Here is a 23,648-nt window from a genome sequence, read left to right as displayed (position 1 = left end):
AAAGAATGCTGTAACTCCCCCGTGTTACAAGATAAAGTTAAATTAGATCAGCTAAGGTCCTTTGCAGGTAGTGATCCCTTTAATAGTATTTGAAATGTGTTGACTGAACAGAAATAGTGTCCTAAGTGAAGTTTCATTATCCATGGGAGCCTGTTGTAAATAGCACAGTGTTGTGATGTATGTTTAGTTAATTTCATGTTCTTTTGAAGCTGCTCTTCAGTAGCTTAAAATGCTTATTACCACTAAGCATTGTACATTAGCACACAAGAGCCTAGAGAAAACACCACTTACCCTTTTGGTAACGGACAAATAGATAATAGCGGAAGATGGAATTAATTATCTTTATGCAGATGTCACATCAGCCTGCAAAAGAATGGGATTATTTATGCTTCGGAAAAAAAAAAAATACCATTTTGTTTTTATGAAGATGCAGAACAGGCAAATAGCTGCTGAAGAATAAATTATTTGAATTGATATTAACTCAGTGGCTTATTCAGAGCATCTAGGAATATAGTACACATTTTTTAAGCCTCCCTTCTCCCTTTTAAATTCAAGAAGTAACTGCAAAATGCTGCAGCCTTCTGAATTAGGAACTGTGGCAGAATGATTGGTTTCTTTTGTCCTGCTCTTTACATGGGCAGTCTGTTTGCTTGTCGGCACTATTCAAGGTGCTGATCCTAAATTGTAATACTTATTGGCCCTGGCTGTAGAGAGAGCATTGTTTGCCTGTCTTACTGTGCTCCCGAAAGCATTATGGAATATATATAGGAATTCTTAAATAAGGGTTTTTCATTTGTATTAGAAGTTTCTTCCAGTGATAAAGAAAGCTTTTGTAGCTGTTAGAAAAAGGTATGGGACGTGAGGGTTTTGAAATAACTAAGAACCATATGTGCATTTTTAAAGTTCTTTTTCCTCACTTGCTCAATTATTCAGCTGTTGATTTGGCTCTGACATTTTTGTGTGGAAACAACTAACATTATCAACATTTTATCCGTCTGTTTAATAAATGCTTTGAGGTAGGTGCATTGCATTTCTATCTCATCTTGAGTTCTAGGACTTAATTGATAGCATTTGGTGCTGTATGTGTTTTTGTCTAGTGGGTCGTGTTTTGTTGAATTGAGCAGATACTAGGGGACACATAATTTTTCAGCACTTAGGTGTGTAATGGGGATAGAAAAATGACTATGGCTTCTAGCTTTCCGAAGAGGAGAGAGACACAGGCGCATGTGAACAGACACCGCGTGTCATAGGCAGACTTCTAAAGATGGCTTCCCTGGGTTTTCATCTCCTGGCTATTCAATCAAACATGAATGAAGGTATTACAGTGAAGGGATTTTGTAGGTGTAATTGAAGTCCCAAATCAGTTGACCTTAAGATACGGAGATTATCCAGATGGGCCAGATCCTAAAAGTTGAGCCCTTTAAAAGCAGAGAATTTTCTTTGACAGTGGCAGAAAAGGGAATTAGAGAGCTTCAAAGCCTGGCAGGGACTCTCCGCACCTGACCATTGCTGGTTTGAAGATGGAAGGGACTACGTGAGAAGGATCGTGGAAGGTTCTAGAAACTGTAAGCAGCTCCTTGCTGACAGCCAGCAAGAACATGGTGACATCAATTTTACAGTAAGAAAATAGGATTATTCCAGCAATCTGAATGAGCATGGAAGTGGATTCTTGCCTAGAACCTCTAGGTAAGAGGGCAGTGCAGCCATCACCTTGATTTTGGTTTTGTGTCTGACTCTAAGCAGAGAACCTACCAGATTCATGCTGAACTTCTGACCTACGGAACTGTGAGCTAAACGTTGTCTTGTTGCAGGCCTGTACATTTGTGGTAATTTATTTTGTAACAATAGAAAACTAATACACAAATACAGACAGGGTGGTCACTCTATGCTAAGAGAGGTTAGAGACGGTTCATTAATACCAATTTAAGGACCTCCTTTCTTTCCCCCAGAAGGGGTCAGGATGACATTAACAGAATTTTAGATCACTATTTATGTCCTAATTGTATACTGACAAAATAGAAGTCCAGAAGGGTTAATATTTTTATCCAAGGTTTTGGAACTGGGTAGTGGAAGACAGAGCTGGGATAGGAGCTTGTACCCTGATTCAGGTTTCAGTGTTGTTTACATGTATCTCACGGTGGTGCATAAGGAATTCTAGCTTTAAATAGGAAACAAAGTATGAAGCCAAAAAATGGCAGTTTCTCTGTGATAATGCCAAATATCAGGGAAGAAAGGAATAGAAAAGTAATTTCAAGAAAGCATTATGATTTTTTATCTGAAGATTCCAAAGCATGGAGTGCAGTGTGGTATATGTTGCCATGACCATTTTGATGCCAGTATAAAACCATGGCACGCTCAGTGGAGTGTTAGTCCATTCAGAGGTGACCCATGGCCGAGTTCTGTCAGTGATTCTACTGTTATTTGGAGTATTATTAAAATGGCTTTTTTTTTTTTTAACTTTAGACATCTGGAATTTTCTTTTGAGCGTCCGTAGTGATAGCAGCTATTTGACCCACTTTATTTTATTTTATTATTTTATTATTATTTTAATATTTTATTTTATTTTTAATTTATATCCAACTTAGTTAGCATATAGTGCAATAACGATTTCAGGAGTAGAATCCAGTGATTCATCCCCTATGTATAACACCCAGTGCTCATCCCAACAAGTGTCCTCCTTAATGCCCATTGCCCATTTAGCCTATCCCCCAACCTATGAACCCTCCAGCAACCCTCAGTTTGCTTTAAGAGTCTCTTATATTTTGTCCCCCTCCTTTGTTTTTATATTATTTTTGCTTCCCGTCCCTTATGTTCATCTGTTTTCTATCTTAACTTCCACAGATGAGTGAGGTCATATGATATTTGTCTTTCTCTGATTGGCTAATTTCACTTAGCATAATACACTCCAGTTCCATCCATGTAGTTGCAAATGGCAAGATTTCATTCTTTTTGATTGGCGAGTAATATTCCATTGTGTGTGTGTGTGTGTGTGTGTGTGTGTGTGTGTGTGTGTGTGTGTAGTTGATAGTGCTACTATAAACATTGGGGTGCATGTGCCCCTTTGAAACAGCACACCTGTATCCCTTGGATAAATACCTAGTAGTGCAATTGCTGGGTCATAGGGTAGTTCTATTTTTAATTTTTTGAAGAATCTCCATACTGTTTTCCAGAGTGGCTGCACCAGTTTGCATTCCCACCAACAGTGCAAAAGAGATCCTCTTTCTCCACATCCTCACCAACATCTGTTGTTGCCTGAGTTGTTAATTTTACCCATTCTGACAGGTGTGAGGTAGTATCTTGTTGTGGCTTTGATTTGTATTTCCCTGATGATGAGTGATGTTGAGCATTTTTTCATGTGTCTATTAGCCATCTGGATGTCTTCTTTGGAAAAGTGTCTATTCAAGTCTTTTGCCCATTTTTCACTGGATTATTTATATTTTGGGTGTTGAGTTTGATAAGTTCTTTATAGATTTTGGATACTAACCCTTTATCTGATACATCATTTGCAAGTATCTTCTCCCATTTGGTTGATTGCCTTTTAGTTTTTTTGATTGTTTCCTTCACTGTGCAGAAGCTTTTTTATCTTGATGCAGTCCCAATAGTTCATTGTTGCTTTTGTTTCCTTGCCTCCAGAGACATGTTGAGTAAGAAGTTGCTGTGGCCAAGGTCAAAGAGGTTGTTGCCTGCTTTCTCCTCTACTGTTTTGATGGCTTCCTGTCTTATGTTTAGGTCTTTTATCCATTTTGTGTTTATTTTTGTGTATGGTTAAGAAAGTGGTCCAGGTTCATTCTTCTGCATGTCGCTGTCCAGTTTCCCCAACACCGTTTGCTGAAGAGACTGTCTTTTTTCCATTGGATATTCTTTCCTGCTTTGTCAAAAGATTAGTTGGCCATTCGTTTGTGGGTCCATTACTAGGTTCTCTATTCTGTTCCATTGATCTGTGCTTCTGTTGTTGTGCCGGTACCGTACTGACTTGATGATTACAGCTTTGTAGTAGAGACTGAAGTCCAGAATTGTGATGCCTCTGGCTTTGGTTTTCTTTTTCAGGATTGCTTTGGCTCTTTAGGGTCTTTTCTGGTTCCATACAAATTTTAAGATTGTTTTGGCTCTGTGAAGAATGCTGGTATTATTTTGATAGGGATTGCAAATTTTTTTTTTGACATATAAACATGGCATAGTTTGTTCTTAAGCATAGTTTTTTTTTTTTTAATGTTATTTTTAGTGGTAGTTAACTGATGTGATGAATAAGGGTAGCTTCTTGTTTTATTTGTACCCAAGAAATAGGATTACCCAGTGAATTCCACTCTTTGCTTATTTCATAGTAATTCTGTGTAGAGCCTCTGTAGTGTTGGCCTGGAGTGTGTTGGCTGCGGAGGAGGTGAAGTGAGAGGTTCTCTATTTTCGTATCTTCTTTTCCTGCCCAGAGGTCTCGCGTTACCATGGAATCACTTTTGTTTTTCCTGAGTGTGCCAAACTCTTCTTCTTCCTTTTTTTAATAGAGAGATAGATGACTTACAACAACGTGTAAGTTTAAGGTATATGACATATTGATTTATGTATTTATGTTGCAGTATGATTGTCACTGTAGCATTAGCTGACACCTCCATCATATCACATAATTGTCATTTCTTCTAGTGTTGGGGATAATTAAGACTGGTCAGACTCTTTCATCTTGGACTTGGCTTCAACTTTAGAAACTATCATTCATTTGTGTTCACGTAGTGAGAAAACAAAATCCTTGTCCTTCTTGACTTACATTCTAGTAAGAGACAGACAAGCAACTTTTTTTTTTTTTTTTTTTTTTTTTTAAAGCTTAGGACAGTCTACCTGCTTAGCTTCTCAGACATGAGACTAAAAATGTGGGTACAACTCTACCGTGTAGACTTGATGGTTTCTTTGCACAGCAGCTGAGCTCCTGAATTTGAGTCCCAGCCTCAGCACAAAGAACCCAGTATCTCCATTCCTTTTGGTCCCAAGTGGGCTCCATTTCTCTTGATCTCATTCAGCCAGACTTGCTGTGCCTCTTGGAGCAGATATAAGCAGAAGCCAGTCTAGTGCCTCAGGAAAGAAGGTTAAGATTGTGTTAACACATCGAAACTTTATTTAAAGCAGTTTTTAAAGATGGACAGGGGAATGAATAGTTCTCACAAACAAAACTATAATAAGCCAGTTCAGATATTTGTGTGATAGCACAACGTGCACTTAGTTTTTTCCCTTCCCTTCAATTGTATTTAGTTCAAATTATGAAGTGCTTTCTAAGTTTTATATCATGGAGCTCTAAAAGTGAAAACCATGTTATAAACAAAGAATGACTGATGTTCGGTACCTCCTATAATGCTGACCAGTCAGGTGGGCTAATGCTGGAAACCATCATGCATGGTTGAGATGTAGGGGCGAGATGGGCTTTGATATCTTTTCCTCATTTTTGAGTGGTGACCCGAAACAGCATTGGGTTTACCATTTCCTAAAGGAGTTAAACTTTCTTGGCATTCTTCCCTCCGTTCTCCCCACCTACCACTACCAGTGAATAGGGATTGCATCAGAAATAGTCATAATATTAATTATTTTGTAATAATAGCTGATATATAGATATTTTTTAACCTAAGGCTAAGTGCTTTGTAAGAATTAGCTCATTTATTTCATACAACAATCCTGTGAGATAATCATAGGTGTCCGTCTTCAGTCCTGTGAGATAATAACAATAACTATTATTAATCCTGTGTCTTTGAGTGGATTCTTGTTTCCAACACCTCAGAAAGTGCTTCATAAATATTTTTTTTCTAGTTCCTCACCAGGGCCTCCTGAGGTATTACTCTACCAGCATGTAATCTCTATGAGATCAGTGACTTTATTTATTTTCTTCTTCTGGATGAAATCCTAAGACAGCAGCTATTATAGCACTTGGTAGGTGCTTAGTAAATAGTTGATAATGAATGAACAAATTCCAAGTTTTCTGATGATGAGACTGTTAAACAAAAAGAAGTTAAATTTGCTCAAGGTCAAGTGGTGAAGTTGGAATTTTCACCAACGCAAGTGTGACATAAGAGCCTTTAATCTATCTTTCTTTCTTTTCTTTCTTTCTTTCTTTCTTTCTTTCTTTCTTTCTTTCTTTCTTTCTTTCTTTCTTTCATTCATTCATTTAAAGTTTTTATTTAAGTTCTAGTTAGTTAACATACAGTGTAATATTAGTTTCAGGTGTAGAATTTAGTGATTTATCACTTAAATACAACACACAGTGCTCATCACAAGTACCCTTCTTAGTTCCCATCACCCATTTAATCCACCCCCCTGCCCACCTCCCCTCCAGCAACCCTCAGTTTGTTCTCTATAGTAAGAGTCTGTTTTCTGGTTTGTCTGTCTCTGCCTCCCAGTGTTCATTTGTTTTGTTTCTTAAATTCCACATATGAGTGAAATCATATGGTATTTGCCTTTCTCTGACTTATTTCACTTAGCATATAATACACTCTAGCTCCATCCACATCATTGCAGATGGCAAGATTTCATTCTTTTTGATGGTTGTGTGATATTCAATTGTGTGTGTGTGTGTGTGTGTGTGTGTGTATACATACATGCCACATGGTCTTTATCCATTCATCAGTTGATGGACATACAGGCTCTCACCATAGTTTGGCTATTGTTGATAATGCTGCTATAAACATCGGGTGCCTGGACCCCTTTGGATCAGTATTTTTGTATCCTTTGGATAAATACCTAGTAGTGCAATTGCTGGGTCATTGGGGAGTTCTATTTTTAACTTTTTGAGGACCCTTCACATTTTTTTACAGAATAGCTGTATCAGTTTGCATTCCCACCAACATTGTAAGAGGATTCCCCTTTCTCTGCATCCTCACCAGCATCTGATATTTCCTGTGTTAATTTTAACCATTCTGACAGGTGTGAGGTGATGTCTCATTGTAGTTTTGATTTGCATTCCCCTGATGATGAGTGATGTTGAGCATCTTTTCATATGTCTGCTAGCCATAGCCTGTAATTTCTATGTGTAAGCTATGAGAGTTATTCTTTTTGTTGTTGTTATCAATTTCTGTAGTAATGTTGAATTTAGAGGCTGAATGATATATACTTGTAGGTTTCTGAAATAATAGGTATAAAGTTATTTTGGAAACTGTTCACAAAGTTATTTTGAAACTATTGTAAATCATCTCTTAGTGGAAAAGCTGTAGGTTAGAGTGCCTAGTCTTGAAGAAATCATGCATAATGTGAGTATTGCCTGTTTATGGGAAAATATGAATGTACACAAATATATATGAATATATTCATATGAGTATATATGAATACATATGAATATATAAAATTCTGTGACACATTCCATCATATTTTTAGTTCTTTTAAAGAAGAAAAAGTTGAAAGTGTAATATTTAGCACATTTGTCAGTGTTTATTATTTTATAAACTATAATACATAATTAAAATATGGATTTCCAAAATGTATTGACACTAAGCTCATACTGTCAATATTTTGTAATGCTTTTCTCTTTCCCTTTTATAAAAAGTATCTGGAATTATGAACATGTATGTTGTATGGAGTCTGAACTGTGTTTTTGATACTTACATATTTAGGGCGTTTCTAGTGAAAGTTTTGTGTTAAAAGGGGTGAACAGAATTTCAAGTTATTTCAAAAATGATTGCACCAATTTCCATTATATCCAGAACATTTTGAACATGTGCTTTGTTCCAACCAATGTTATTGGCTATTAGTTTTCAAAGTTCCTGTAATTTTTATAGGAGAAAAAGGGCATTCCATTTTAACTTGAAGTCTGTAGTTTTGGTAAAGTTAAACATTTTACAAGTTGGTGTTAACTAAATACACTCCCCCATAAGTTATCCATTCATTTATTGGCAGTTTTTTGTTTGTTTGCTTCTTTTTATTTAGCTCTCTAGTTGGTTACAGGAATCTCATGACTGGTATTATCCTGAGTTACTAATATGCAAGCTGTTTATACTCTGAAGAGCATAAAATTGGGAGCAGCTAGGCATTCTTTGGGTATAGTGGTTTAAAGAATTCATAAAGGCTAACCACTACATCCCGCAAATTTTAAATTGGGAATATATGACTACATAATACCAACATATACCTTAGTAGACATTACACAACATCCAGAATGTAGAACTTTAAAGAAAATTAAATGCTACAATAGGATTTGGCTTTAAATAGTAGCAATGAACTTTATGCATAATAATCTAAGACTTTCGGGGGTAGTACTAACAATATATTGAGACACATCTTCTCTGTCTCCTCTTTATTCCAACTCATGGCTATGCTGTGGTGGGGAGTAACTGGATCTGAAATCTCCCACATCGGGTGTCACTGTCTTGCTGTCATTAGCCACCAGGCTCCAGTCACCCAGATCAATTGTTCCTGCTGTCCTTGAGGGCTGCTTCACTGAGAGTTTCTCTCTTTGGGTCTTTTCATCATCTTTTTGAATGAATACTGTTCTCTTAAGCCAACAAAATAGAAGCATACACCTGTTGACCTTGTGGCTTTTCTTTTCCAGTAAAGAAGCATTCAGGCAGATACCGGATATAGAATTGGTCCTATCTGCTGCTTATCTGGTCTACTCGTCACTCTTGCCCTCCTATACTCAGGAGCCAAATAACTCTTCATAGATTAACTGTGTAAAGTTTATTTAAAAACAACAACAACAACAAACATACAGGGAGGAAATCATTTGTTGCTTCAGTTTTGATATTGTCATGCCAGTTTGCTCTCTGAAAACAAAATAGCTTTTTTTTTTTTAATTTTATGAAGGGAGTTTTGTAAAAACAAAAAGTTTGACCACATGTAAACATCCTTTCAATGATTTCTCATTTGTGGCTTTACTGTGTGGAGGACTGAAGTTTAAAATAAATACAATGTTATGATAATAAGGGTTTACAATGACTTTTTCAAATTGGCCAGTGTTTTATATATTAATTATGTGGCTTAATAATTTTGACTGGAGAAACCTGACTAGGAAAACAGTTATTCATTTCTGTTTGCCAAACTGAGAAGAATTCCTAAAAAAGAAAACTTCAAAAGCTCGTTCCTTTCAGAGAAGGTATGAAAACTTTACACATAACTTCTGAAATTTAGGTCTCTTTTGTGAAATAGCCAAAGGCATAATAAATTCTCTGGGAGACCCAATTGATTAATGTGTAAAGCTGCTTAAAATTTCAAAGATCTTCTAAAATGCATTTCTAGTTTTTTGATGCAAAAGTTAATTGATTTCAAATGTCAGCCCATGTCTTATGGTGATGAAAGTGGTTGGCCCTGTTAGGAAAATACAGGTAAAAATAAATGGTACTGTGTTAATTGGAAGAGCTTGATGGAGTTAGAGCCATCATTGAGCAAATTCTCCAGAGTCTTAGTAGGTCATATTTTGCCATGTATTGGGATGTTCTGGGATCCTAGTTACATCTATCAAGGGACAAATGGAGATGTCACCAGAATCAGGAGATTGAGATTTATGCCTGGGAGTCCACCTCTTTTTCTAGAAGGTACCCCAAGGGAATGACATTTGCTCATACTTCCATTATTCTGCCTTTTGTTTACGAGAAATGAGAGAAGCTGGAGAAGTTAAGGCATTTCATAGTGAATAATAATCAAGAGTAATTACACTTTTAAATGCACTCTGTTATTAGTGGCTTCTACAAACAAATATTCCATTATTGATTTTTCTCACTCAGTAGTTTAATTCACTGAGTTAAGAAAACAACAAAAGAACTCGGGATGTTAGGCTGTAAGAAGTAGGTTGCTCTTAGCTAAAATAATAGACAGGCTCTGCTAATTTATTGGTCGAACAAAACTTTGTAAGTTAAATGCTTAGATTATACTTTTGTAAAAGTTTGCTTATCTTGAGAGAGAGAGAGGGTGAGCAAGCACAAGTGGGGGAGGGTCAGAGATAGAGGGAGACAGAATGCCAAGCAGGCTCTGTGCAATCAGTGCAGAGCCCAGCGAGGGGCTCGAACCCACGAACTGTGAAATCATGACCTGAGTCGAGATCAAGAGTTGGACACTTAACTAGCTGAGCCACCTAGGCACCCCTAGATCATGTTTTTAAAAAGTACTGCAGCAGAGTCAGTTCATGCAATAGTGTTTCATTTTGAAATGTGGCAAAGCACTCCTGAATTTACATGGCCTGGAAATTGGGTTTTCTGATATAAATTTGATATAAAAATCCAGGTCAACTGCACTCATGTCTTTGTGAAAAGGAATGTTTGAGGATAGGTTAAATGAGCTACAGAAAGATTCCTAACAAAGGTGTCATGCAAGCCATAGTATTTTCACAAGTGAAAGCTTCCTTGAAATGGAGCCCACAGGGGCCACTGGGTGGCTCAGTCAGTTAAGCATCCGACTTCAGCTCAGGTCATGATCTCAAGGCTTGTGGGTTCGAGCCCCGCGTTGGGCTCTGTGCTGACAGCTCGGAGCCTGGAGCCTGCTTAGGATTCTGTGTCTCCTCCTCTCTCTGCCCCTCCCCTGCTCGTGCTCTGTCTCTCTCTCTCAAAAAGAAATCAACATTAAAAAAAAAAATTGAAAACATTGAAATGGAGCCCACAGAGTTCATTGGTATACATACTATTGTATTTGGAGTGCCTGTCAACATTCCAACTTGGCCATCCCTTTGAGTGAAAAATTCTTCAGATTCATCAGTGTTGTAGGCAAATGGCATTTAACTTCTGATTGCTGGGAACCTTATTACAGAGAAGGCACTGGGCAGGTGAGCTGAACTGCTCAGTGTGTCTGTTTTCCCTTTGTTCTTTTAAGGTATTGAGCAGTAGTTGATTGTTGTAGGTGTCTTGTTGGTTGTGCTTCTCCAGTATCATCTCCCCTTTTCTTCTCCGTATAGTATCTGGAATTTCATTTGAGAAACCTTTTCTCCTGTATTCTCAGACTGTGTAGTTCAAAAGGGGCTGCTGTAATGGGCAAGGGACCCATCTTCTGCCCACTCAGTAGAGGTCAAGTAACTGATACTGGTCAAATGAGACCAGTTATTCAATATTTTGTTGGAATTATTGGAAAAGGAGACTAACCTCCCCCCCTCACTATCCCTTCACTGGAATTTCTTGGCTAGTAGTAAGCAAGATGGCCTGATGTTGGTGGGAGCTCTCATCATTTCTGAGACTGAAGCCAAGCTTGAACTGGAAATATAGAATCCTGACAGCCTAGTTTGAATACATCATCATTTATATGAGGCAATGAATTCTCCTTTTTTGTGTAATGCAGTTTGAGTTGGTTTCTGTCACTTGTAACTTTAACAGACCTGATTGACATACTGTTAATACTTTAATATTGGAAACACCTTCATCCTCAAAGCTAACTTTTGTGTGTGTACCATTGATTTTCTTGTCAGTTTAATTTTTCTTAAAAAATAGAGCATGTTTTTTTTTTTACCCAATAAAAATGTACATACTAAATGTAAAATGGTAAAATAGAGCAGAAAGACAGACTTTTACTTTTATGCTCATAAGCGACGTTAGGCAGCCCTTGTCTAGTTTGGGAGTCAAGGTTACAATAGCTCATAAAATGAGTTGCGGGAGCATGCGACATACACTTTAAATATCTTAGAATTTTATGGTTAGTTATACCCCAATAGTGCTGAAATTTTTTAAAGAAATTAGTTGAGAGCATTTCCTGTTTTTTTTTTTTTTTATTTTTTAATTCTGTGAAAGAATTTGTGTAAGATTAGAACTATCTGTTCTTTCAATGTACGGTGACATTATCTATAGAATGATCTAGTCAAAGACTGTTACTTCCTTATATTTTCTTTGGGCTTGTTTTGTTTTTCTCATGTCTTAGGTTAGATGCTTCAGTAACTCTAGCCCCCTAATACTGCTCCCATATATAATGGTTTACAGTTTTCCTGAGCAGGAACGTCAGGACTCTGAGGTATATGAAACACTTCCAAGGACAGATAAGTCCTTGATTAGCAGAATGGCCAGGTTATTAGAGTCAGTGTCAGAGAGTTGAGAAGAAAGCATGCATTTTCTTTATAAAAGAGAAGGTTAGGTGTGCTTGGGAGTAATCATCCTGCCAGTAAAGCTGCATGAGGATTTCACCTCACTGATGTGGCTTCGTGGCTTTGGCAGGTATTACTGCTTCCAGATTTGGTCACAGCATGGGACAAAGGAATATACAGACCTCCTTCCTGCCTTTGAATAATTAGCGTCAGCATAGTATCCTGAACAGTGATAGGATATAAACAAAGTAAGCAGATAGAGAACCTGGAGAGATTTGGCTTTGGGGAATTATTTAGCAATAATCACCAGCTCTGTTGAATGTGGAGGCATTTGTGGATTTTGACAGCATTTTCCTTCGGCTCAGCAACATTTACCTTTTTTCCTTTTTCTTTTCTTTCTTTCTTTTTTTTTTTTTTTTTTTTTAAAGGAATCTACCACATAGTGGAACTGAGTGAGGGCCCTGCTGGTTGTATACACAGATGGGCAACTACCAATCCAAATATCACACAGCTACAGGAGCATTCACCCAAATGGCTCTAACTGAGCCCTTTGCCTCGAGGGCCTTTTTCTTTCTGTGAAGAAAATTCGAATCAGTGCACTAGTGGTGATTATAAAAATACTACTATTTTAAAAGGACTTTCAACTTCTTGTCTTTTGTAGTCCAGCTTCTTTTCCTAAAACAAAAGCCTGATTTCCAGAGATAAAATTTAGAAAATACATGACAAACCCTGAATACTCTCAATGTGGGCATGGTTTATGTATGTAGTCTTAACTGTGTTTAATGTTCCTGTAAAGTTGAAGTGAATCCTATTTTCAGCATAGTTGAAGAACTTGCCGTTTACGTAATCCACTGGGACTCTATTAGGAAGCGAAGAAGAGCCTGTCCCACAAAACAAGTGATCTTTGGGACATGATTGGTGAAGTATTCCTTTATTATTTGTCACGATGTGCTGTGTTCATTTGGTTCTAAGTGGAAATAAATATTGCTTCATTTGTGTAATTGCTTTCTCTTGCAATTTGCTCATGAAGAAAGTCTCTTTAAAATATTAACATTTGATTAAATGAACTTGAATGTTTACCAAGTTGTTCATACAAATGGCCTTACCTTCTGTGTGGCAGCCTCCAGTGGCCAGCTGCAAATTAATGTTCTCATCGGTCAGTTCATTGAAAAGCAATCTGAGGCTCTGTGTAGGTTAGGAAATGTACCTATTTTAGGAATCCAACTTGTACAGTGCTTATTATCACAATTCATGCAGTTATGAGGTTGCTCTCAAACACAAGAGAATATTTATTACTGATTTGTGCAATCAGTCCTTATTCATGTATCCCTCTCTGCTCAGTCCTACCGGCATCTCTACCCTTTGGCATCAGTTAGATAAGTCTTTGACTGTCTTCTGGAACACATCTCCAAATCACATACAAATGCAGTGCAAAAAACAGTCAAATTGGGCATCTCGCAAAGGATGCAAGATTCCACGGAGTGAGTGCAAGTGGCTCAGTAAGATCTGAGTTAACACATAAACCTGTAGACAAATTGCATTGGATCAGGCAATTATCACCATGATAATGACAGGAGAGGCCCTTCAAAAGAGTATGATTGAAATATCAAAGGATTAGGTGAGACTCTTAGATCAAAATTTTTGACATTTTGACAGACATGGGTTGTTTTTTTTTAAAGATATTACTGTAATGTGCTGGCTTGTATGATGCCATTATCACTTTAAAATACACATTTTACATTATTTTCTACCTACAAAAGAATATTTGTAAAATATAATTATGTAAGTGCTCTTAAATCCTGTATTTCTGCTTTTGCTGGGAAAAAAACATCTAGAATATTGTGTTTATTTTTCCACTGTTTTTTTTTTAAAGTAGTTTCACCATGTATTTATCTATTTACATTTATCTGGTTTTGAACTTTATTGACCTGCATAAAGATTTTTGTTCTTTACTTTACAAAAACTCAATATAATATTTAAAAGTTTCTTCTTGTGATGTGTAGCTTATCTTATTATTTATACTGCCGTGTACTATTTTACAACACTACTGACATTTCCAAGATTTGATATAGATCCATGGAAATTCTTACATATTGAGAGTGTGAGTGGAACTCGGTATAAAACTTTGAAAAAGAGTTTGGCATTAACTTATAAAGCTATTTATATAGTTTCCTTCTTAGGCATAGACCCTAGATCTAGAATGATAGCTTAGAATTATAAATTTTATAAAATTGTCTATGACACAGTTTTTTAAGTGTAGTATAGAAGGTCAGATGCATGAAAGTAAATTTACCAATCTGAAAGTAAAGACATAGAATAATTATTTTCCGTTCAAACAGCAACTTAAACTCAAAGCTTGTTATCCCTTAGAGTAAGAATAGGTTTGAACAATATGAAAGCCCTTTATCAGATATCAGAAAGTAATTTGGCTTACTTTAGTATTATTTGGTGTAAGTGTATGTCCAGTAGAGCATCCCATTTCTTAAACATTTAACATGAACTTGAAAATCACTATATCAGACATCACTCGAGGAGGCAGCATGGCCAAAAGGGAAGAGTCCTGGATTGGGTGTCAAAAACTGAGATCTATACAATTAGTGCTCTGCCTCTTGAATCTTGTCTGGTCTTGGCCTCTGAGTATCAGTTTCATCACTGGTAAAATAGGATTGATGGTGTTAACTTTGCTTCCATGGCGGTATGTCAATTGAGTGAAATAGAAAATGGGAACCTTCTTTGCAAGTATAAAGTACAGTATAAGCTGAATGTTCACTTTTATCGTTACCATCACTGCTGTTTGGAAGAATCCTGCTTTAATAGACAAATCCAGATCATATCTTTTAAACATTTATATCAAGAGAATATGTCTCATGCCCTGGTGTATATTAAAATAGCCTTTTAAAAGAATGCCTTGGGGACACCTGGGTAGCTCAGTTGGTTAAATGTTAGTGGTGATGCAGAGCCTGCTTGGGATTCTTTGTCTCCCCCCCCCCCCCACACCCCTCCCCACTCTATCTTTCTGTCTCAAAAATAAACTTTAAAAAAAAATAGAAAGAATGCCTTGAACCCTGCTGAATACCTCAACTTTTTATTTCGTTACATAAAATGACCAAGAGCTGTTCTAAGAATTTAAAGTAACTTTTCCTCCTTCAAATGGCTTGACCAAAATTTATCATTAAAGAGAGATAAGATTCTAATTGTAAATTTTGAATACTTCTTTTGCTCTTTATGGAAAAATTCCCAAGAATGATATGAAAGCACTTTTATGTGAAGAGGATAAACTGTAACATTGAGGTCTTGATCCTGTGTGGGTAGCTGTCTGACGTGATTACTGCGTAAGCACCAAATTCTAGCTCAAGTACTGACGAAATTCCAGTACTTGATAGATGTATGTTAAACTTTGTCAATAATTTGAAAACCTTGCTTTGTGAAAGCCTGGAAATGTAAAAAAGTTAAAAAAAAAAAAAGTAATGGGCAATTTTTCTAAGTTCTGGTAACGAATAGAAGCCATGCCCTTTTAGAGATGACAGCCTAAAGGCTAGTTTGTAAACTGTTAATAATTTGTAAATATCATCTCAGATTAATGCTTGGATGAATTAATGCCTGGAGGTTAGACACCTGGGAGTTGATGTATAAAGTGATTTGGATAAATGCGAGTCTCTTTAAACCTTTGGAATTCTTCTAAGCTAAATGCAAAAAAAAATTATCTTAACAGATTTTGGGTACTTCGATAACCTAAGTTTTAGAGAAGTATATCTAAAATAACTATGTGATGAATAGTGATGCCACTGGATTATTTTTCTGTATTTTTTTTCCTTTCCTCGTTTTAATTTCTTCATTATTTAAGTCATACTATTTATTACTTTGTACAAAGTCAGGTCTCAGGATTAGGAAAGACAAATAACCAAGTAAATTTGGGAAGTAACTAATTTATTTGAAGAAAATAACTGGGTTGTTTACTAATTCTTATTTTAAAATATGTAGTCAGCATTTCTGAGGAGCTCCCATTTAGTTGAATCTCTACAAGATATTGGTGGCATTATCTTAGCAAGATTTCTGATACAGTTATTTGGTCATTCCTTTCTAAATCAACCAGTTTAAAACAGGAACAACAGCAACAACAACAACAACCCCCCCCCCCCAAAAAAAAAAAAAAAAAAAAAAAAACCAAACAAGACAAAACCAAATGTGTACATATTCTCAGATTTTCACTTGATGACTATATTTTCTTAGCTTTCGGAGAATATTAAGTCATCTAGTAAACCTGCTCTTTCTGAGTGTTAGCTCGTACTTTGGCTAAGGTTTCTTTAGGGAGCCTTCAGTGGCAAACTGGGAGTTAGATGCTAAGCATTCACCTATAGAACGAGATCTGTTGGCTTGAGGATGCAGTAGAGTGATCAGTGAGGGGCATGGGTTTTGTCTCAAGCAGATGAGTTCAGTGTTTATCTTTTCCATTCAGCAGCAGTGTGATCTTAATCAGGTTTGCTAACTTCTCTGAGTCTCCATTTTCATACCTCTTACAGAATGGAACATATTTCATTGTACTAAATGTTTTACAGAATGGAGTATATTGTCATCGTACTACATGTTAAAGAAAGGAGGTATTGATACAACGTGCTTACCTTTCTGTCTGGCATGTCATGTTGCTCAGTAATGGTTAATGGTTTGTGGTTAAAATGAGGCACGAGCTTGATCAAGTAGGAAAAACTGCAGAGTGATGAGGATTGGGATGAGTATAGTGTTGCTTGAAATGGAGATGGCTCAACAGGGAGACACATGCATTCCAGGCTGTGGCCTCAGAGATTCCAATAAGTATTAGCTTGAATTCCTGTCCCACATGGCGGAATTCTCTGTGACCTTACTGTCTTTAGGGATTCATAGAAAACTCACATTTCCCTAGGCACTGCCAGTTCTAATTTCTGCTTTTGCCAAGTTCTGGATGAATCTCTGTTACACAGTGGATGTGCTTGTGATATCTCTCTTCCACTCCCTGGGACCCTGCTTGGCTAAAGTGGCCTCTTTATTTACCAGAGCCCCACTGATGTTAGTGCTGTGTACCTAGATATTAATGGAGGTTTGATGTAAGCCAGAGGTTTGCAGCACAATACAGCAACAATGTAAAACAGACCCTTAGAAATCTCAGCCTTAAAAATCCCTTCAGTTATTATTGCTCTGGGGAGTATTCATTGATTGCTTGTTTTTGTCTCTACTCAGGTACCAGCCTGCTGCCCCACTGCTGGATATCTTTTCTCTCTTGTTTACCTCACTCTTCCTCATTCTCCCAAATGCTTATGTAGTTCTGCAAGAGCTGTGAAAGTGTCTTGTCCTGAAGCATCCTGATCTTTACCCCATACATATCGCTAGCCTTACCTCCAACTTCTCTTCCTGACAGGAATGCTCTGGTCACTTAACCTCTTGTCCTCTGCTCTGTTCATCAAGGCATTATTTCCTTTGATAAGACTTGAGAGATTGAATGTAAGGGTGAAGAAAAGGGAATCAGTAAGGAGTCCAGGATTGCTAGACTGGGAAACTGGAAGAAGAGGATTGCCGGCAATGCAAATGGAATGATTGGTGAAGGAAACGGACCTGGTGATATAGTGGACATTATCTGAATATTCGAGAGCTCTTTGCCATGTTTGACATTTTCATAAGACTAGTTTTAGGATAATTATCTTTTTAAGAAGTAGGTTAAAAAAAATGCAACCGTGGAAGGGAAGATAGCCACAAAACTCATTCCCTGTTAATTGTGGCTCCTCTAAGAAGGAGGAAGTGAAGTACAGGAACTAAGTTGAAACAATAAAACTAGTGATCAGTCACTGGGCAGATGTTTGTCCATTCTTCTGGGCTTAGAGAAGAATCCTCACAGGGGGAGGCACTGAATCAACATCATCTTTCTTTGGGGCATTTAGTTGATGGAAAACAGGAAATTGGGAGAGAGACAGTAACTCGGTTCATTGGGATTCTTCCCAGGAGTGGGAGAGTGTAGTCATAGATAAGGGTATACGTTTGTTAGGAGGTTCCAGGAAGCCTATAGTGGATAGTATACAGCCCAAAGGCAGAAGGAGGTAGCCAGCTAAAATTGGAAGCATACTCAGCCTTGTGATGTTGGAAATAGGGAGAAGCCTGGAACATTTTTTCAGTATCAGCACTGAAAGCCCAAGCACGGAGAAACTTCTAAGACTTTATGATCCAAAGCAGCAAGAGGCTTTGAACTCTAAAGCTGTAACAGAGTTCTAGGCTAGCAGAGTCTGGGTCAGGACCTGAAGCTGGCTTAGCTTGGCTTACAGTGCCAGTATGCATGCTAAGTAAGTCTCACCCCAAAGCATCCTTGTGCAGTGAGAGCTGAGCAATGTGTATGCACATTGAGTTTTGTTTTCTTTTTTAGTTTATTTATTTTGAGAGGGGGAGTGGTGGGAGGCACAGAGAGAGAAGGAGAGAGAGAATCCCAGGCAGGCTCCATGCTGTCTTCACAGAACCCGACTTGGGGCTCTCACAAACTAAGCTGAAATCAAGAGTTGGATATGTAAGCAACTGAGCCACCCAGGCACTCCTTGAGTTCTTGAATATTTGTATTTTCAATTAAAGATCTTGTTGAGGGGTGCCTGGGTGGCGCAGTCGGTTAAGCTCCGACTTCAGCCAGGTCACGATCTTGCGGTCCGGGAGTTCGAGCCCCGCGTCAGGCTCTGGGCTGATGGCTCAGAGCCTGGAGCCTGTTTCCGATTCTGTGTCTCCCTCTCTCTCTGACCCTCCCCCGTTCATGCTCTGTCTCTCTGTCCCAAAAATAAATAAACGTTGGAAAAAAAAAAATTTAAAGATCTTGTTGAGAATCCATTCCTTTTTTTGGGTGCTCTCTTTTAATAAATAGATTCTTTCTTTTGTTGTCTTCTTTTCATTTTTTTTGACAAATACTTTTTGACCCCAAATAATCTGACCAGGGTGATGAGATGGTGAGTATAATGACAGGGAACCGATTTTAGGGAGCTAATAATCTTTCTGGGGGAAGAAGAGAAGTTTAGAATACCTAACATACTGACACAGACTAAATTTTAATACATATTTTTTGAATGCTCAATTAAATACTGTGAAAGATGCTATGAGTATTTGGGCAAAGTGTGGGCTTTCAGAAAAGTGCCCTTGATTGTTTACACCCCTTGAAAAAAAATATTTTCACTGATGTTTCACTGGGGTTTTGTGAGAAAGCAGAGGTAAATACATGTTTTCACTCTGCTGCCTTTAACGGACAGCCTCCGTTTAAAAAAAAATCTAGTTACTCATTTGTTTTTTGCCCCCATGTATTGATGGAAAGAATTACACTAATAATTTTCCTGTAACTAAATAAATATTACACCTGAGAATAAAACCAACATAAGTACAGGGTGATATATTAATATAGTGCTAGAGTCCATTTGCAAGTAGTTTATTTTTGTACTTAGGATTGGGCTGTGGTTTTTGTTTTTTTAAGCTGTATTTGTCATGATTATGCTAGCATCATAGAATCATTTGGGAAGGTTTTATGTTCTCTGAAACATTTTATATGACACGAGTATCTGTCCCTTGGGTTTGTATGACTTTATCTGTGTGACCATATTGTCCTGGCTCTCCTTAGAAGGTATTTCACTGACAGCTTTTTGTTGTGTTGTGGCTATTGATTGGTTCAGTTTTATTTTTCTTATTTAATCAACACTCTTTTTCTTTCTTTCTTTTTTTTTTTTTTTTTCCGGAAAGTAATTTGTATCTCTGAGTGTTTAAAATGTTTTAGGATAAAGTGGTGAATAGTGTTTTCTTATAACTTCAAAAATCTGTGTCATGTTTTTGTGTCCCCTTTTTCTTACTGAGTTCTTTTATCTGTCTGCCTGTCTGTCTTTAATAGACTTGAGCTTGGTATAAAACATTTTTTCAGATTTTCAAAGTGTTGTCCTCAGGCCACAGACCTACAGAACCACTGGGGTGCTGGTTTAAAGAGGACAGCCCTGGACATCTTTCCCTGCAGTTGAGTCAATATGTTTTTAATAATTTCCCCAAGTAATCTGTAAGTGTAGTAAATTTTGAGAACTACTGAACCAGAGGGTTCTATTATTCATGTACTTTTATTTCGTAACACTTGGATGTGTTAGTTCTATAATGTTTTTATGTCTTATAATCAATTTCTGACTTGATCTTTATATCTTCATTTTTTTTCTTATATTTCTAACTTCTGTAGTTAAATGTTACCTAAGTTTTTCTACTTTATAGTGCTTAGAAATGGAAGCATTTTATTATAAATTGCCTCTCCTTACTATGCAACAAAGCATAGCTTTTAATTTTACCGTGATTCTCTAATGTTCTCTATTTCTGCTTCAACTTATTTTTATTGTTTGATGAGTTAATATTTAACTTGCAGATTTTTTATCTATATGTTTAAAATTTATTGTTTCAGTTTGCTGTGATAAAAGAAAGGCTTCCTTTTAAAAATATGTTGAAGTTGTAAAAATATGCTCAAAGATTCATTCTCGAAGTACTCTTTAACAATGAAAGGTGTATCTTTTATGGAGTGTAGAACTTAATATATATTCATTAAAGCAACCGTGTCAGTTGTAATATTCAAATTCTCTAAATATCCATTTGTTTTGTCCATTTAAATGGAAAAAGAATGAGAACAATATTTCCTACCCTGTTATGTTTCTACATTTCTTTTATTATGTATATATATTTAGTACCTTATTTTTTGTTACATGAAACCTCCCTAATTTGCAATTTTTCATGCACACTGTAGGGGTAACACCTATTTCACAGATTTTAGTAATGCTCAAATGTCATATAGAGACATTCTTTTCATAGTCCTTACCTTTGTTCATGGATTAGATTGTATATATGTGTGTCTCCCTTCCTCCTTCCTTTCTCCCTTATACTATACCCCTCACTATATTCTATCTGTGTGTGTCTGCAAGTGTATATGTATCTTTACTTGTATCTTATCTTTTCATTGTAAGACACCATCTTTAAATATTAGAGGGAGCACCTGGGTGGCTAAGTTTTGGTTAAGCATTGGGTTTTTGATTTCAGCTAAGGTCATGATCTCACAATCATGAGATTGAGCCCCTCATCAGGCTCTGTGCTGAGTGGGGAGCCTGCTTGGGATTCTCTCACCCTCTTTCTCTGCTCCTCCCCTGCTTGTGTTCTCTCTCTCTCCTTCTCAAAAGAAATATAAATGAACATTAAAAAAATATTAGAGTTTAAGTCACACATACTGTGTTGACTGAAATATCACTTATATCTTTTTCTCTCAAGTTTGATGCTATCGATGGATTTTTTTTTAAGTTTTATGTATGTATGTATGTATTTTTGAGAGTGGGGGAGGAGGGTCAGAGAAAGGGAGAGAGAGAGTGCGGAGCCTAATGCAGTGCTCAAACCCACAAAACGTGAGATCATGACCTGAGCCCAAGTCAAGAGTTGGATGCTTAACCAATGTGCCACCCAGGTGCCCCTGATCAATTTGTTTTTAAGTGATTTCAAAGGAATACACCTTTTGGGTTCCAATAATATCTGACTTAAGTTTTTATAGAGCATAAACATATTTTCCTATTCCTTAATTTATTAATATAAGAAAAGATACACTGATGTCTTCTTTTAAAACTGACAATATTTACTCAGTTTTGCTTCCTTTTACCATTTTTCTTCCCCTATTTCTTTTTGGCATATTACTATTGTTTTTAGGTTTTTATATGTTTATATTCTTTAGAAATTACTTCTGTTCTTTGCATTCTCTTTTATGGCAGCATTTACAGTAGCTGTTTTTTTAATCTTTATATTGGCTCTGTATGTGTCTGAATGCTGCCTTTAGATACAAGTACAGAAGGACCCTTTCTTGTCTGTCCCTGGTCTCTGTTTTCAGGCACAAATGAACAATGTGTGAGACTATGTTATTCTTGTGTTGCAATATTGCATCCTTGGCTTCTGGGAAAGTTTCAAGCCGGTCTGATATTTTTCTCCTTTGTAGTTTTTACATTTTTCTGCCTTGATGCTTTTAGAATTTTTAAAAAATTCTTACACTTCAAAGATGATCTAGGCTATCATCTTTGACTTTGGTCAGTTTTCATTACTTTGCCTGGTACTGAGTGTTACCTTGTTCCTTCAGCTTCTCATCAGCCTGTGGAAGTTTCTTCTCCACAAATGTTTGGTATTTTCTTCCTTGTCATTTTTTCAGTCCTTTTTAAGGACTTTCTGTTCCTTTCTACTTCATACCATGCTTTTCCTTCTTCATCTGATTTTTTTTTTTTTTCCTTTTCCTTGGGATGGAAGAAGTTTGTTTCCTGCTGATTGATTCTGCTGTTTATTTTGTCTTCTGAGGATTTAAACTCTGCTATTGAATTTTCAGCTTCAGTCAGCTGTTTTCTGAAAGAAACGCAGCTACCTTTAAATCCTGCTCCTTCCTCAGCGAGTCCTTCCCTGCTCTTTACAGAATCTCATGCTGTTCTGTCAGATCTCTTATTTCATAGAGGCCATGTTTTCTCAAGTTGTATTAAGAACACAAAGGTGAGGTTAAGTATTTGTTTCCTGAAATCATTAAAAAAATAAGTTTTCTTCATATTTTTTATGTTTTAAAGTTTGTGTGTGTGTGTGCGCACGCGCCTGCATTTATTTTTTCTGCTACGTCATTTTTTAATGTTTATTTTTTTAAAAATTAACATTTATTTTTGAGAGAGAGAGGGAGTGTGTGATGGGGGGAGGGGCAGAGAGGGAGACACAGAATCTGAAGCAGGCTCCAGGCTCTGAGCTGTCAGCACACAGAGCCCAGTGCGGGGCTTGAACTCATGAGCTGTGAGATCATGACCCGAGCTGAAGTCGGACGCTTAACCAACTGAGCCATACAGGTGCCCCAAATGTTTGTTTATTTTTGAAAGAGTGTATGAGAGCAGGGGAGGGGCAAAGAGAGAGGGAGACAGAGGATCTGAAGTGGGCTCCACACTGACAGCAGAGATCCCCATGTGGGGCTTGAATTCACAAGCCTTGAGATTCACAAGCCTGAAACGAAGTCGAGCGCTCAACCAGCTGAGCCACCCAGGTGCCCCCTTTGCTAAGTCATCTTTGCAAACAGAGAGGTCTGTTTAGAACTGGCATTTATCTTGCAGGCTTGCAGGATTACCTTGAGGCCTCTTCTCTCAGAACTTGTGCTGGAGAGCTGGTTGATGAAATCAACACTGTAGGTGGAAGGTGCTAGAAATTAGATGGAGAGGAAGCTGCAGTTCTACAAACTCTGTTAGACAAATTTTGTGTCTACTGCCTTCCCTTCTGCCATTTAATGAATCTGTAAGGACAGAATTCACACTTAGTTTCTGTGTTTTTGCTTTGATCCTGGAGCCAGGTTTGCACGCTGGCTGTGTCCACCCCCTTTCTGGTACTTCAGCATTCTACAGAAGGAAAAGACCCCAGCACACTTGTTTTCTGCATGTTGTAATAGCTTTGTGACTACTCGGCCTTCTAACACAGCTGCTCTGAGTTAAGCTAAATAGTGTGTGCCCAGTATCCCATGGCCTGTCCACACTTCCAGCTCCTAACTTTGCAAATTAAGATGTGTTAGTGGAATTCTGCCAAACGTGCTTTGTTTACTTCCCACAACACTGGGTAGTTTTCTGGTGGTGTGGCAGGTCCTTAAGGCCCTTAATGTCTTTTTAATTACGTTCCATATGCAACATATCCAGGATAAATTCCTCAACATTTC

The 23,648-nt window shown here is 37.3% G+C and overlaps 1 protein-coding gene across 2 annotated transcripts in view; it reads left to right on the top strand.

Moving 5' to 3' along the window:
* The window catches only part of TMTC2 (transmembrane O-mannosyltransferase targeting cadherins 2), a 404,595-nt gene that overhangs the window by 48,613 nt on the left and 332,334 nt on the right, over positions 1 to 23,648 (top strand). The window lies entirely within an intron of this gene.

This window comes from Puma concolor, chromosome B4 (genome assembly GCF_028749965.1).
Source record: "Puma concolor isolate L17-30 chromosome B4, mPumCon1.1.hap2, whole genome shotgun sequence".
Classification (NCBI taxonomy): domain Eukaryota; kingdom Metazoa; phylum Chordata; class Mammalia; order Carnivora; family Felidae; genus Puma; species Puma concolor.
This window is presented reverse-complemented; position numbering and strand designations above follow the sequence as displayed.